General features: G+C 48.2%; 1 protein-coding gene across 1 annotated transcript in view; it reads left to right on the top strand.

Annotated features, from left to right (window-relative positions):
* dnah9l (dynein, axonemal, heavy polypeptide 9 like) overlaps window positions 1-15,010 on the top strand; it is a 1,249,478-nt gene that overhangs the window by 769,024 nt on the left and 465,444 nt on the right. The window lies entirely within an intron of this gene.

Raw genomic sequence — 15,010 nt, 5'->3', positions numbered from 1 at the left:
TTAATGAGGCAAAGGTGAGAACATCTGCCTTCACCCCCGTCTGCAGCCCCGATGGGTCCGTCACCCCAAAAATGGCCACCAAAGGCAAGGCTCCTGATCAACGTTAGGAATTGCTGACGTGGTGCCAAAGAAGGAGACCCAAAAGCTTACCAGCTTGGGACACGACCAGAGCATATGGGTGTGATTAGCAAGACCGCAGAACACTGTTTGCACGTATCATCTACCCCAGAAAGAAACCACTCATCCTAGCCTTAGTTAGGTGAGCTCTATGTACTACCTTAAGCTGGATCAAGCTGAGCATTACACAAGAGGATGTAGAGTTTATTCAGTGAAGGGCTTCACTCCACACTTCCTCATCCAAAATAGGTCCCAGCTCCCCCTCCCACTTCACCTTCACTTCACACACTGGGGCCAACTCCACTGCCAGCACCGATCCATAGATAATTGAAATTCAGGGGCTGTTTAGCACAGGGCTAAATCGCTGGCTTTGAAAGCAGACCAAGGCAGGCCAGCAGCACGGTTCAATTCCCGTAACAGCCTCCCCGAACAGGCGCCGGAATGTGGCGACTAGGGGCTTTTCACAGTAACTTCATTGAAGCCTACTTGTGACAATAAGCGATTTTCATTCCATTTCATTTCAATACTCCCTCCCCCCCCCCCCCCCCACCCCCACCAGATTCTGCTAAAGATAGAATCCTCCTCAGCAGTGACAATGCTGGAGTGCCATGGGAAATGTGGAAAGGCCTTTCGCACAAAATTTCAAATCTGGAGGCATCTGAACAAATTTGTTCCAGCGAGTCGAAACTTTGTTAACAGCTCCTCCAGGCTTGCAAACCGTCCCTCCACAATAAGTCCTGAAATCTCTCAAGACCCTTCTTCCCCGGCAACTTAAACATCGAGTCTAAGCTCGACAGCACAAAGAGATGGTTATCACAGATAGGGGCCAACGCCGACATGCATCTAAGCCCAAAATGCTAGCTAAATTGCTTCCATAACCTGAGAAAGGAAACCAACCACCAGATTCGAAGAATACCTTGCCGGCAAAAACAGCAGCGAGGCCGTCACCAGAGTCCCTGCATGAATTCGCATCGATATGCTCTCAAATGTGTCATGTGAGAGTACCTTTAAAAAATGGGTGTTTATAAAATAGCTGTAGTGGATGTACCTTTAAGAAATGGGTGTTTAGCAGTGATGTCAGAGTGTGGGTGGAGCTGGGCTGTCTGTCTGCTTTTACTTTCGCTTTGGGCTCTCTGCTACAGGGTGTGTTCAGTTACGTTTTAGATTTGGAGAAGCTGCAGTCACAGCAAGATGTGTATGAATCTCTGCAAGCTAAAGAATGTTCATTTGGTGATTTTAAAGTGGTAAATGCTCTCAGTAGAGAAGTTAAACCTGATGTATTTCTGTAAAAATGGTTCTTTTTGTCTTATGGATGCTGCAAGGAAAGATTAAGAGTTACTTATAGAGTACTGTATTCTTTGGGGGATTTATTCGTGTTGATAGTTGTTAAGATGTTTACTGTGGTTTTATAAAGTGTTAACTGGTTTCACAAATAAACATTGTTTTAATTTAAAAGTATTTTAACGCTCTGTTGCACTACACCTGTAAGGTAGGCCCGTGTGCTCCCCATAACCACATTCTATTAAAAATTGTGGGGCAGGTGAACTCCATGATACACTTTGGGATTCTCTAAACCCTGGCCCATAACAAGGGGATAAAAGTCTATCTATTGGATTGGCTGCGTGAACTTAAAGACAGTGAGGGGTGAGCATATTGTGGGTGCTTTTCAAGGGTGGTATTCCAGTTTAAGTAGGGTGTGTGTTGTGGACAATGACTCTTTCAGAGGTTCTGAAGTTTTTGGGAGTGGAGAAGGTCACACGCAGTACCTTACGGACAGAGACTAAAAACAGGCTTTTAGATTTGGCAAAAACATTGCAGTTAACATTACCTGACAGAATGCAAAAAGATGAGGCACTTAGGGCGCTCGCTGAGCATTTAAAATTGCCTGAGATACAGACTGACTCATTGGAAATGGCAAAGATCCAGTTGCAGATTAAGCAACTTGAACACGAAAAAGAATTAAAGCAGCTTGAATATGCAATGAGCTAAAAAGAAAGAAAAAGGGAGATACAGATCAGGGAAGAAGAAAAGGAGCGAGAAGAAAGAACAAAAGAAAGAATAGCCCTAGCAGAACAAAGGGAAACAGATCGAGAGGAAAAAGAAAAAGAGAGAGAAAGAGATAGAGAGGAAAAAGAAAAAGAGAGAGAAAGAGATGGAGAGGAAAAAGAAAGAGAGAGAGAAAGAGATGGAGAGAAAAAAGAAAAAGAGCGAGAAAGAGGTAGAGAGGGAAAAGTGGGAGGTCATTTGGGAGTAAGGAAAACTCAAGCTAAAATCCAAAAACATTTTTATTGGCCTGGACTACATAAAGATGTAGTTAAATTTTGTCGATCGTGTCACATATGTCAAGTGATAGGGAAACCTCAAGCAGTGATAAAACCAGCACCCTTAGTACCCATTCCAGCATTTGAGGAACCTTTTACAAGGGTCTTAATTGGTTGCGTAGGACCGCTTCCTAAAACAAAAAGTGGGAATTGATCGGTGGGATTCTCCGTTTTGCCGGCGCCCGGGGGTTTCCTGATGGCATGGGGCTGCCCCACAATGGGAAACCCCATTGACCGGCCGGCGTAACGGAGAATCCCTCCGGTGGGTCGGGGCAGAAATGTGGCACGGTGGGACAGAGAATCCAGCCCAATATCTTTTGACAATAATGGATGTGTCTACTAGGTTTCCAGAGGCCATTCCAGTATGCAATATTACAGCTAAAACGATTGTGGAGGAGTTACTTAAATTCTTTACTAGATATGGACTATCCACAGAAATTCAATCGGATCAAGGATCAAATTTTACATCGAGGTTATTCAAAGAAGTTATGAATAACGTAGGAGCAAAACAATTTAAATCAATTGCGTACCATCCAGAATCACAGGGGCGTTAGAAAGGTGGCATCAGACATTAAAGACAATGTTGAGGGCTTACTGTCAAGATTATCCAGAGGATTGGGATAAAGGAATTCCATTCGTACTGTTTGCAATTAGGGATGCACCTAATGAGTCAACCAAATTCAGTCCTTTTGAACTAATTTTTGGTCATGAGGTAAGAGGACCACTTAAATAGATTAAGGAAAAATTGGTGAGTGAGAAATTGGAACTTACATTATTGGATTACGTGTCAAATCTTAGAGAACGATTAAATAAATCAGGGGAATTGGCTAGACAACATTTAAAAGTTGCACAAAATAATCATCGGAGGCTGGATGGAGGGTTTCGGAGATGGCAAAGAGCAGGGAGCGAGAGGATGGGAGATCTGTTCATAGAGGGGAGCTTTCCCAGCCTGAGGGAGTTGGAGGAGAAATTTGAATTGACGGGAGGGAATGAGTTTAGGTACCTGCAGGCGCGGGACTTCCTACGCAGGCAGGTCTCAACCTTCCCGCTCCTATCACCAAGGGGTATACAGGACAGGGTAGTTTCCAGAGTATGGGTGGGAGAGGGGAGGGTTTCGGACATCAATAAAGAACTCATGGGGTCAGAGGAAACGCAGACCAAGGAGCTGAAACACAAATGGGAAGAGGAGTTAGGAAGAGAGATAGAGGATGGTCTCTGGGCGGATGCGTTGAGTAGAGTCAATGCGCCCACGTCATGCGCCAGGCTCAGCTTGATACAATTTAAGGTCGTTTACCGGGCACTCATGACAGTGGCCCGGATGAGCAGGTTCTTTGGGATAGAAGACAGATATGCAATGTGTGCGGGAGGACCAGCCCACCATGTCTATATGTTCTGGGCATGCCCGAAGCTTAGGGGATTCTGGCAGGGGTTTGCGGATGTCATGTCCAAGTTGTTAAAAACAAGGGTGGCACCGAGTCCAGAGGTGGCGATTTTCGGAGTGTCAGAGGATCCGGGAGTCCAGGAGGAAAAAGAGGCAGACGTTCTGGCCTTTGCCTCCCTGGTAGCCCGGAGGCGGATACTATTAGCTTGGAGGGACTCAAAGCCCCCAAAATCAGAGACCTGGCTCACTTACATGGCTAGCTTTCTCTGTGTGGAGAAAATCATGTTCGCCCTGAGAGGGTCAATGTCAGGGTTCGTCCGGAGCTGACAGCCGTTCGTTGACTTCTTTAGAGAAAATTAACTGTCAGCAGAGAGGGGCGGGGGGCAGGTTTAGCTTAGGTTAGTGTCTAAGAAAGGTGGGACCTGTGAGGGAGGAAGACAGCCTTTGCACTATGTTTATATTTGTATGTTCACTGTTTCTTCTGTTATTGTTACAAAATCACAAATACCTCATTAAAATGTTTTATTAAAAAAACGTTGCACAAAATGTGATGAAACGGGTAGCGGACAAGAAATCCAAAGTTCCTAGTTTTGCCAGTGGAGATAAAGTTTTAGTAGTGTTACCAGTGGTAGGTGAACCTTTAAAAGCAAGGTTTTGTGGACCTTATCAGATTGAAAGGAAATTAAATGAGGTGAATTATGTGGTAGGAACGCCGGATAGAAGGAAAACTCACCGAGTGTGTCATGTGAATTTGCTTAAAAGGTACTTTGAAAGGGAAGGAGAGAAAAAGGAGGAGGTTTTAATGATTCTAACTCAAAATGACGAACCAAATCCAGATGACTTTGAATTTGACATACCTCAAATTAAATTGGAAAACGAGGATGTTCTTAAAAATTGGGATAAATTTGGTGGCGGCTATGAGGGAGTAAGTCGCATACTTAGTGGCTCCCACTTTGGCCGGGCTTTTGGACCTCTTTCCCCGACTTTTTCATGGCTTTGAGTTCTGATTTTGAAAGTGAGAGTATTTAAGTACTGGATCCACACAGTGGTGCATGGAACGGAGAACCCCAAGGGATCGTAAGGGAAGAAATGGAAAGATAAGCAGGGGCTGGATAGAAGTGCTGCTGAAGCTAACATGGCCGAGGTTCAGACCCCTGCTGCGACGGCCCAGCCCATTGATGGAGGAGCTGGTGCAGGCCATCCAAGAGGGCTTTGCCAGACAGAAACGTGATTGTCTCGACCCAATAAAGGAGCCGGTCGATCAGATGGAACGTAGCTGGATGCCCAGGATCGGACGATCCAGAAGTTGGAGAAAGCGCTGGCGGACCAGGAGGAGCACCAAACGGTGGTGGAGCTGGAGGTGGGGATGCTGAAGGATCAGCAGAAAAGGCTGTTAGAAAAGGTGGAAAATCTGGAAAACAGCGAGCGCCGGCAGAACTTAAGAATTGTCGGTCGGGGCAGCACGGTGGCGCAGTGGTTAGTGCTGCTGCCTCAGGGCGCCGAGGTCCCAGGTTCGATCCCGGCTCTGGGTCACTGTCCGTGTGGAGTTTGCACATTCTCCCTGGGTTTCGCCCCCACAGCCCAAAGATGTGCAGGGTAGGTGGATTGGCCATGCTAAATTGCCCCTTAATTGGGAAAAATGAATTGGGTACTCTAAATTTTTTTATTTTTTTTAAAAGAATTGTCGGTCTCCCTGAAGGGGCTGAGGCGGCTGATGCTGGCGCTTTTGTGGTAAATATGTTCCAGAAACCTCTGGGGGAGGGGGCATTTCCCCGACCGTTGGAGGTGAACAGGACGTACAGGACGATGGCGAGGAAGCCACGGCCGGGGTCCCCCCAAGGGCGATGGTGGTTCGGTTCCACAGATTTTTAGATGAGATGTGTGTCCTCCAGTGGGCCAAACGTACCAGGAGCTGCAAGTGGGATAACAGCATATTGCGTACCTATCAGGACCTGAGTGTGGAGGTGGCCAGAAGGAGGGCAAGCTTCAGGCAAGTGAAGGAGATTCTGTTCAAGAAGAAAGTGAAGTTCGGGCTCCTCTACCCGGTGCGCCTCTGGGTCACTCGAGGACCAGCACCATTACTTTGAGTCAGGTCTTCCATTCGGGGCTGGATACCAAGACGAGAGGGGTGGCGATTTTAATTAATAAGCGGGTGCAATTCCAGGCAGGCAGCACCGTAGCATTGTGGATAGCACAATTGCTTCACAGCTCCAGGGTCCCAGGTTCGATTCCAGCTTGGGTCACTGTCTGTGCGGAGTCTGCACATCCTCCCCGTGTGTGTGTGGGTTTCCTCCTGGTGCCGGATCCGGTTTCCTCCCACAGTCCAAAGATGTGCAGGTTAGGTGGATTGGCCATGCTAAATTGCCCTTAGTGTCCAAAATTGCCCATAGTGTTGGGTGGGGTTGCTGGGTTATTGGGATAGGGTGGAGGTGTGGACCTTGGGTAGGTTGCTCTTTCCAAGAGCTGGTGCAGACTCGATGGGCCGAATGGCTTCCTTCTGCACTGTAAATTCTATGAAAAAATAGTTTCGGATGGGGGGGGGCCGTTGTATTGTGGTGAGCGGTAAGCTGGAGGGGAGGAAGGTGGTATTTGTTAATGTCTATGCGCCGAACTGTGACGATGTTGAATTCAGCAAGAGGATGCTGGGGAAGATACTGGATCTGGACTCGCACAAGCTGGTGATGGGAGGGGATTTTAATATGGTTATCGACCCCGGCCTGGACCGGTCGTGCTCGAAAACGGGGAGGGTGCCAACGATGAAAAAGGAGCTGATAGGGTTCATAGAGGAGATGGGGGGGATTGACCCATGGAGGTTTAGGCAGCCAACGGCGAGGGAGTTTTCTTACTACTCGCATGTACTCTCATAAAAGTGTATTCCCGGATCGATTTTTTTCATTTTGAGTAGGGATCCGCTGGCGCTGGTGGTGGACACGGGGTACTCGGCCATCACTATTTCGTACCATGCCCCACACTGGGTGGAACTGCAGATCAGTGAGGAGAGCTTCCAACATCCGCAGTGGCGATTGGACGTGAGCTTGTTGGCGGACGAGGCGGTGTGCGAGAGAGTAGGGAAGTGCATGCAGGACTACCTGCAGGTCAACAACACAGGGGAAGTCTCAGCAGTGGTGGTCTGGGAGGCACTGAAGGTAGTGGTGAGAGGGGAGTTGATTTCAATCTGAGCTCGTAGGGACAGGACGGACAGGGCAGAGTGGGACCGACTGATCAAGGAGATCCTACGGGTAGACGGGAGGTACGCGGTGACTCCAGGGCCAGAACTGTTAAGAGAGTGCCGGAGGCTGCAGGCTGAGTTTGGGGTACTGTCCACGGGCAAGGCTGTGGAGCAGCTTAGAAAGGCGAGGGGGACGCTGTATGAATATGGAGAGAAGGCCAGCAGAATGCTGGCACAGCAGTTGAGGAAGAGGGAGGCGGCCAGGGGAATTGATAAGGTGGTCGACGGAGATGGGAACCTGGTAAGGGACTTGGCCGGGCTAAACAGGGCGTTTAGGGACTTTTATAGCGGACTTTATCGCTCGGACCCCCCCACGGGGCCCGAGGAGATGAAACGCTTTCTGGACGAGTTGACTTTCCCAAGGGTGGGTAGGGAGCTGGTGGGCGAGTTGGGGGCTCCGATTAGGACCGAAGAAATATCTGAGGGCTTGAAGGCGATGCAGTCGGGTGAAGCGCCGGGGCCAGACCGGTTCCCGGTGGAATTTTACAATAAATTTTCGGGGATATTAGGGCCGTTGCTGGTAAAGGTTTTTAACGAGGCGAGGGATAGAGGGGTGCTGCCCCCCACGATGTCACAGGCCACCATCTTGTTAATATTGAAGCGGGACAAGAACCCAGAGCTATGTGGGTCCTATAGGCCGATCTCTTGCTTAATGTGGACGCTATGTTGCTGGCCAAGGTGTTGGCCTCCAGGATTGAAGATTGTGTGCCGGAGGTGATTATGGAGGACCAAACCGGATTTGTCAAGGGTAGGCAGTTGGTGGCCAATATAAGAAGGCTGTTTAATGTGATTATGATGCCCCTGGAGAGAAGGGAAGTTGAGGTACTTGTGGCCATGGATGCGGAGAAGGCGTTTGACTGGGTAGAGTGGGACTATTTATGGGGGGTGCTGAGACGGCTTGGGTTTGGTAGGGGCTTTATCGACTGGGTCAGGCTGTTGTACCAGGCGCCGGAAGCCAGTGTAAGGACGAATAAGATGACCCCACTGCTGTTTGCGTTAGCCATAGAGCTGCTGGCAATTGCTCTGAGAGCTTCTAGGGGCTGGAAAGGGCTGGTTGGGGGGGAATGGCGCATAGGGTATCGCTGTATGCGGATGACTTACTCATATATGTAGCAGATCCAGGGACAGGGATTAGGGAGATTATGGCGATTTGGGGGGAATTCGGCCAGTTTTCAGGATACAAATTGAATATGACGAAGAGTGAGATGTTTGTAGTCCAGGCAAGAGGTCAGGAGGGCCAGCTGGCGGAGTTACCGTTCAGGTTCGTGGGAGACAATTTTAGATATCTGGGGATACAAGTGGCGCGCGACTGGGGCCGGTTACACAAGTTGAACTTGTCCCGGCTGGTTGAGCAGATGAGGGGCGAGTTTTGGAGATGGGATGCGCTGCCGCTGTCACTGGCGGGGCGGGTGCAGTCGGTTAAGATGACGAGATTTCTCTTTGTGTTCTAATGCCTCCCGATTTTCATCCCGCGGTCCTTTTTTAAGAGGATCAACAAAATTATTTTGGGCTTTGTTTGGGCTGGTAAGTCCCCACAGGTGAAAAAAGTGATGCTCGAGAGGAATCTGGGTGAGGGGGGCTGGCCCTGCCACATTTTAGTAATTATTGCTGGGTGGCCAATATTGCGATGATAAGGAAGTGGGTAGTGGGGACTGGGGTGGCTTGGGAGCGGATGGAGGCAGCCTCATGCAGGGGCACCAGCTTGGGGTGCTGATAACGGCACCATTGCTGTTCCCGCTGTTGCGATATTCTACCAGTCCCGTGGTGGTCCCCAATATGTGACAACCATCGGTTCGTTCCTGGGAGCCTAGGTGGGGGATTTTGGGTATGGCAAAGAGCGGGAATTGAGAAGATGGGGGAACTGTTTCTGGAAGGGAGCTTCCCCAGCTTGAGGGCGCTGGAGGAGAAGTTTGGGTTGGCAGCAGGGAATGATTTTAGATATCTTCAGGTGCGGGACTTTCTGCGCAGGCAGGTATCATCCTTCCCACTCCTGCCACTAAGAGGGAATCAAGATAGGGTAGTGTCTAGGGGATGGGTGGGGGAGAGGTACATCTCGGACATCTACAAAGAATTAATGGAGGCGGAGGAGACGCATATAGAAGAGCTGAAGTGTATGTGGGAGGAGGAACTAGGGAGTGAGATGGAAGACGGCTGAGCAGGGTCAACGCGACCGCTACATGTGCAAGGCTCAGCTTGATCCAATTTAAGATGATGCACCGGGCGCACATGACAGCGGCCTGTATGAGTAGATTTTTTTTGGGTAGAAGACAAGTGTGTCAGGTTTGTGGGTGGACCAACGAACCATATCCACATGTTCTGGGCATGCCCAAAAATTAGGGGATATTGGTTCACGGATGTCATGTCCAGGGTATTGAAGACAAGGGTGGAAATGAGTCCGGGGTAGCGATCTTTGGGGTGTTGGAAGACCCGGGTGTTCGGGAGGAGAGAGAGGCAGATGTTCTGGCCTTTTCCTCCTTGGTAGCCCGACAACGGATATTACTGGCTTGGAGGGAGTCTAGGCCTCCAAAGTCAGAGGCCTGGTTAACCTACATGGCGAGCTTTCTTGGCCTGGAAAAGATCAAGTTCGCCTTGAGAGGGTCGGTGTCAGGGTTCGCCCGGAGGTGGCAACCATTCATTGCCTTCGTTGCGGAGAATTAATCGTCAGCAAGGGGTGGGGGGTTAGGGTAGTATAGAGTAGGGGGTTAAATAGGCGGGCCTTGGAGGAACGGATGTCGGCGGTTGTTTTTTGGTTACTGTTCTTTGTACTCTATTGTTTTTGTGCTGTGGTTGTTTGTTATGCCAAAAATACTTAATTAAAAATTGTTTGTTAAAAAAAAATTGGGATAAACTGTTGCTTTACCTTCCAGAGGAAAAACGGACTGACCTGAAAGAGTTATTGATATCACATGGGCAAGTTTGTGGAGATAAATTGGGAAGTACTAAAATGGCTATACATGATGCAGATGTGGGAAATGCTGTTCCAATCAAACAACATCTATATCGACTTAACCCTTTAAAATTGAGACAAGATAACAAAGAGATTGAAAGTATGCTTAAAAATGGCATAATTGAAGTGGGTTGCAGCCAAAGGAGCTCACCCATAGTGATGGTACCTAAACCAGACAGTAGCCAATGGTTGTGTGTGGCCTATAGAAAGGTTAATGCAGTTACAAGAACGGACTCTTATCCTGTCCCACGTTTGGAGGATTGCATTGAGAAAGTGGGATAATCAGCTTTTGTTTCCAAACTGGATTTACTTAAAGGTTACTGGCAGATATCTTTATCCAAAAGGGCGAAGGAGATTTCAGCTTTTGTGACTCCAGATGGTACATACCAATTCAAAGTTATGCTATTTGGCATAAAAAATGCATAGTTAACATTTCAACGGTTAACTAACAAAGTCGTTTCAGGATTACCAAATTGTGCGGTATTCTTCGACGATCTGGTAATTTTCAGCCAGACATGGAAAGAACATTTAAACTCTGATGGAGTTATTTGATTGACTTCAGGAGGCGAGTTTGGTGGTAAACCTAGCCAAAAGTGAATTTGGAAAAGCTCAAGTCACTTTCCTTGGCCATACAATCGGACAGGGTCGAATGGAAGAAGAACTAAAATGGACTATGTTATTATAAATGTTTGCGTGTTTTGTTTTGTTAAGAAAAGGAACGTATATTCACTGTCCATATTTCTTACAGGAAAGTGAAAAAGGTGACAAATTAAACCATCTTGAAGTTGATGGTTTATTTTTCTTTCTTGGGGGGAGGTGTCATGTGAGAGTACCTTTAAGAAATGGGTGTTTATAAAATAGCTGTAGTGGATGTACCTTTAAGAAATGGGTGTTTAGCAGTGATGTCAGAGTGTGGGTGGAGCTGGGCTGTCTGTCTGCTTTTACTTTCGCTTTGGGCTCTCTGCTACAGGGTGTGTTCAGTTGCGTTTTAGATTTGAAGAAGCTGCAGTCACAGCAAGATGTGTATGAATCTCTGCAAGCTAAAGAATGTTCATTTGGTGATTTCAAAGTGGTAACTGCTCTCAGTAGAGAAGTCTTTCTGTAAAAAGGGTTATTTTTGTCTTATGGATGTTGCAAGGAAAGATTAAGAGTTACTTATAGAGTTACTGTATTCTTTGGGGAATTTATTGGTGTTGATAGTTGTTAAGCTGTTTACTATGGGTTTATAAAGTGTTAACTGGTTTCATAAATAAACATTGTTTTAATTTAAAAGTACTTTAATGCTCTGTTGCACTACACCTGTAAGGTAGGCCCGTGTGCTCCCCATAACCAAACTGAACCTCCCAAGGATCTCAAAAATGTACCTGTGCTGCATCCTATCATATGCTTTCTCAGCATCCAAGGATACAATCACCTCTGGCTTGGGCACGGGAGAGGGAGAAAGAACAATATTCAACAACCGTCAAATATTGGCTGGCAATTGCCGACCCTTAACAAAGCTTGTCTAGACTTCTGAAATCACCTTTGGGAGACAGGGCTGCAGTCACAATGCTGACATCTTGGTCAGTAGTTTGGCGTCTGTGTTTAATAATGATGTGGGTCGATATGACCCACATTTTGTGGGATCCTTGTCCTTCAGTATGAGAGAGATAGAAGCCTGTGGAAGCGTGGCAGGCAACGAACCGGGGACAAGGAATCATTGAACATGTCCACCATCAATGGAGTCAATTGGCCCGCAAACTTCTTATAAACCACGATAGGGAATCCACCGGGGCCGGGAGCTTTACCTGTTTGCATCAATTCCATACCTTTTAGTATCTCCTCCGAGCTTAAAGGAGCCTCCAACTTCTCTCATCTCTCCATCACCGGAAAGGACAACCCATCTAGGATTGTCGATATTCCCGAACTCCCATCCGGGGGCTCTGACCTGTAAAGACCCTTATAAAATGCCTCAAAAGCCACAACAACTTTAACCGGCATGGAGGCCAAGCTGCCGCCCAAAACCCTAACCTGAATGATCGCCTGAGAAGCTGCCTGCCGCCTCAGTTGGTGGGCTAAAAGACGGCTGGCCTTTTCCCTCTGTTCATAAAATACCACTCTTGAGCACCGCAGCTGGCACACCGCCTTATCTGTAGACGGCAGATCAAACTGCAGGTGCAGCTATGGGGTAGGATCACACAAGTATCAGTTATCTACCTCAAGGATAGTCTCCACCAACCTCTTCTGCTCCGTCCTTGCAGCCTATCTAGATGTGTCTTATAAAAGATTATCTCCCCTCTAATAACTGCCTAAGGGCTTCCCACAGCGTGGAGGGTGAGACAAACTCATTCTTGATTAACCTAACATATTCCTCAATGGCAGTAGACATACGCCCACAGAACCCTTTGTCTGCTAACAGTTCTATATCCAATCTCCAGGATGGGTGTTGAGCGGAGCCCGAGTCCAGAACCAGGTCCACAAAATGTGGTGAAATAACTATAGCTGAGTACTCTGCCCTCTCATCCACAGAAGAAGAGACCTACCCAGCAGAAAAAAGTCTATCCTAGAATAAACCTTGTGGACTTGAGAAAAAACAAAAATTCCTTAATCCTCGGGTGTAAAAACTGCCATGGATCTACCTTCCCACCATCTGCTCCATAAAAGTTAACTGTGCTTTAGATACCCCCGATGGAGCTGACGACTTAGGCCTCAGTCGATCCAACTTAGGATCATGTACATGGTTTAAATCAGTTGATGGATGTCCAGATCTGGAATGGAAGCCAACAGCCTCCTCACAAATGACATATCGTCCCGATTTGGAGCATAGACATTGACCAATACTACCAACATCCACTAGGAACCCACTTACCATCATGTATCCGCAGTTGGTGCCCGCCACGGTCTTGGCAGCCGAAAAAGGAACCCGTTTGTTAATCAAAATCGCTGCTTCCCATGCACTGTTGTTGAAGTCCAAATGAAATACTTGGCTCATCCACCACTTCCCCAATCTGGTCTGATCCCTTACCTGCAAATGGGTCTCCTGCAAAAATACCACATCAGCCCTCAGATTCTTTAAGTGAGCAAATACTCTGAACCTTTTCACTTGGGTTCCCCACCCTCCTTACGTTCCAGGTGGCCAACCGAATTGGGGAGCCTTCCACCCCCGCATCCCAGAGTCAGCCATTTCCACCAAAAGCCTTTGCCCAGAAAGTACAGGCACAAGGCCCACCCAAGATCGCCACCAAACCCACCCAGCAAATGAAACAAAGAAAAGTCTACAATCACCATCAGTAAATTAATCCTTCCTTCAACCCCCACCTCCCCCAAACAAAAACACTCCCGAATGTACATATTGATCACCTGAAACTGAACAAATACCCCTTTCCAATCAACCCCAATCCCCAACGAAACAAAAATGCGAAGATCATTAAACCCAGCAAAACTGGTCTGACAAGCTGCAGCTCCTTCCCCTGTCTCACTCCCGTTAGCTAGCTAACTTTGCTGCTAGTGGCGTAGCCCCCTCCCCTCCAGGGTAATAAAAAAAGAAAACACTGTCACCCATCCCAGGGATGAAATGTTAAACATAAACCAGTCCCCATACACAAACCAAGTTCCCACTGGGATGTATATTTTTCCAACAATATTACAACACCCCTCATAAACAAACACCAAACAAAAAAATCCAATCCCTCCCAAGAACAAAGAAATGCTACCAGATGTACACAAAATGCCCCAACACCCTTCCCCACCCACAACAATCAAACACCTCACTCAAGTTAACTTGAGTCAAGTCAATGCTTTTTTACGAAGGCATCTGCCTCCTCTGGCACATCAAAATAATAGTCTTTGAACTCATAGGTAACACACAGGCTCGCTGGGTACACCACCCCTAACCAAACTGCCTTCTTGTATAAAGTGACCTTGGCCTTGTTGAAGGCCGCCCACTTCCTCGCCAGCTCAGCTCCAACGTCTTGGTAGATCCTGGGGTGATTACCTTCCCATTTCTAGTCCCAGTGTTCCTTGGCCCACTTCAGGACCGTTCCTTCTCCTGAAAGTTGTGAAACCGAACGATGACTGCCTGTGGTGGTTCGTTCAGTCGGAGCATCTGCCAAAGTGCCCTATGAGCCCTCTCCAGCTCTGGAGGGGACTTGAATCCACCTTCCCCCATCATTTTCCCAAACATCTGGGAGAAATACATAATGGAAGTCGGGCCATCCACATCCTCCGGCAACCCCATGACTCTGAGGTTCTGCCTCCTCGATTGGTTCTCAAGGTCATCAACTTAGCCCTCAGCATCTTATTCTCACTGGCTACCATGGCACTCTCAGCCTCCAACAAGGCAATTTGCTCATTGTGCCTCGTCAATGTCTTCTCCACTCCTTCTAACACCTTGCCATGTTCCTTTGCCGTCTTGGAGGTTTTTTCCAATTTCAATCTGATAGAACCCAGGGCCTCCTTGATCGGATTTTCCGAGGCACTCTGACATCGCTCTCCGCTGCTTTTCAAATTGCTTATCGAACGCCGTCGATAGCACACCGGCAAGCATGTCTGCCGCTATCTGAGTGGCCACAGTCACTGGAGCAGCCTCCGCCATTTTTTCCACTGAGGAGCAATGCGAAGCCTCCGAGTCTGTCATCGGATTTCTGTCTGCCGGTTTCTTACCCCCAGCCTTTTTGCCATTTTTCTGATCAGGCACCTTGGGCGTCATTCTCCGACCCCCCGCCGGGTCGGAGAATGGCCGTTGGCCGCCGTGAATCCCGCCCCCGCCCCCGCCGAAGTCTCCGAAGGGAGAAAAGTCGGCGGGGCGTTAATGGCGCCGCTGCCGCGGAGAATGTCACGGGTCTGCGCAAGGCAGCCAATTTTCGGCATGCCGATATTCTCCCTTCCGGATGGGCCGAAGTCCCGTCGACGTGATGACCGTTCACGTCGACGTGAATCAAACCTCCTTTTCATCGGCGTGACCCGGTGCTCCAGGCTCACGCCGACCAGCGAGGAGGTGAGTGACGGCCTGGGGGGTTGGCTCTGGGCAGGAAATG

This window comes from Scyliorhinus torazame, chromosome 2, assembly GCF_047496885.1.
Source record: "Scyliorhinus torazame isolate Kashiwa2021f chromosome 2, sScyTor2.1, whole genome shotgun sequence".
Taxonomy (NCBI): domain Eukaryota; kingdom Metazoa; phylum Chordata; class Chondrichthyes; order Carcharhiniformes; family Scyliorhinidae; genus Scyliorhinus; species Scyliorhinus torazame.
Note: the sequence above shows the minus strand (reverse complement) of the source record. Positions and strands in the feature narration are given on the sequence as shown.